This window comes from Typopeltis vanoorti, chromosome 7 (genome assembly GCF_054136105.1).
Source record: "Typopeltis vanoorti isolate ZY-2024b chromosome 7, IOZ_Tvanoo_1.0, whole genome shotgun sequence".
NCBI lineage: Eukaryota > Metazoa > Arthropoda > Arachnida > Uropygi > Thelyphonidae > Typopeltis > Typopeltis vanoorti.
This window is the reverse complement of record NC_143555.1, coordinates 144,273,618-144,275,457: the sequence shown is the minus strand read 5'-3', so window position 1 is coordinate 144,275,457 and position 1,840 is coordinate 144,273,618. Positions and strand designations below refer to the sequence as shown.

At 42.1% G+C, this 1,840-nt stretch overlaps 1 pseudogene; it reads right to left on the bottom strand.

Moving 5' to 3' along the window:
• Positions 1 to 1,384: 1,384 nt before the first annotated feature.
• On the bottom strand, positions 1,385 to 1,537 carry LOC150105156 (U2 spliceosomal RNA; annotated as a pseudogene).
• Between the last annotated feature and the right edge of the window lie 303 nt (positions 1,538 to 1,840).

Below are 1,840 nucleotides of genomic sequence, written 5' to 3'. Positions count from 1 at the left end.
AAGGAATTGACAAGGTCTACTTTCTCTTGTTGCGTGTTGTCAATATTTCATCTGCCAACCTACCTCCCTTGGCCAAAGTTATCATTTGAAGAGTTCTGAAGAATGCAATTTCTGCCTCTTCCTCTATATCCAGAACTCCAATTATCTGTTCTGGAGTGACCTCACTTATGTCTTCTATGTATACGTCACTCCATTTCACACTCACAACTTTAGGGCCTTTTTGGCCTGTGAGCATGAGTACAGGGTCTCTTATTTTTGCTATTGCATTCTGGAACTTTTCTGATAGCACAGGAGTTTCTTTTAACAGATGCCTTAGCGTCTTTCCTGCTTTCGCATGAGGGGGATCTTGGTGGGCAATATCTGCTTTTTCAGGTTCATCTGATTTTGTTTTTTTTTTGTTTCCATTTCCTCTGGACTGATTGGTCTTTTGAAAGGGGTGATGTTTGTCTCCATGCTTTCTGTTTCATCTTCTTTCTCTTCTTCTTCTGCAGTGGTTTCATCATTTGTGGCAGCTTGTTTTTTGGCTCTTTCTTTTTCGTGTGTGCCTTCTTCTTTTTCTCTTCCTTAGGTTTGAAAGCTGAGGTTTCTGTGGAGGCTGCCTTCTCTTTTTCGGCCGTTGTTTTGCCATATGCTTCTTTTAGAGTTGGAAAGTCTGGGTTTTCCGACTCTTGTTCTATCGTAACTGTTGTTGGCCTTATGATACCTCCCATCCTTTCTGGGTGGGTTCTGGATGGGCAGGTGTCCACTTTGCGGTCTATGGCGCCACATTTGAGGCAAGCTGCTTTGCATTTATCTAGTGTATGGCCTGTTTTAAGACAATTTTTGTCGAGGAAGGCACCACACCCGAAACATTGCCTTTTCACACCAGGGTAGTTTACCATTACCCTGGCAGATCCTTTGAGAATGAAGTTGGGAACTTCAGTTTTCATCTGGAGTGAGATGTTTATTTCCCCTGATTTCCACAGTGGGTTGTCAGCATCGGTAAGAATCTGAATTTCCTTCACATCGCCCCACTTTGAGACCACACTTCGAATGATGTCTTCATTCTCCGCTTGAGAATTTTTAAGATGCTCCCTACCATGAAAGGAGAAATTTTTATTTCTGCACATTCGAAGCCGCCAAGTAGCTTATTTCTGGTTGCTATGTTCTTGCAAACTACTGGTATCTTCCATCGCCATTGGGGGTAAACCGAAATATGTTTTCAGCTCCTACATAGTTCATAATAGCTCCTGCTATCTTCCTTGCCGGTGTTGAAGCATCCACCTCAAAGTCGAGGGTCCGACACGAGGAACCACAGATGTCATCGTTGGAAGATTGCCTGGAGGGGGGAGTTATAAAGTCCTTATCACTATCTCGTGTTTACTTTTACCGCAGTCTGGGGTTTAAAGTGTCTGTACTTAGTTTGATATCTAGAGCCCCAATGGGACCCGTATCTGATATCAACTGAAAAGAACAGACGCTACAATCTCATTTAGCTCGAAAACTTTGTAAGAACAGTAACTAAACTTTGATCTTAGCCAAATAGCCAAGAAGCTTATGAGCGATTCTTCAGCAGCAGGTAAGTATCTATATAGATTTAGATATATTTAGATTAAGATTGGGAGTTCATGTCTCACCTCGTCGGCATTTGGAGTATAAAGAGTGCTGAGGGTCAGCAGGTAGTAAGAAGGAAAGAGAATGAAAGATAGAGTATGATAGTAAGAGATAATAAAGAGGCTTCAGTCAACCTGTTTAGCTATGTATCCGAGGCTAAACGGTCCGTACACGTCATCTCTTCTCACCTGTTCTGAAAAAAAAATTTAAACGTGCTTTACTTTACCCCATAGCTTATACCAGGTGT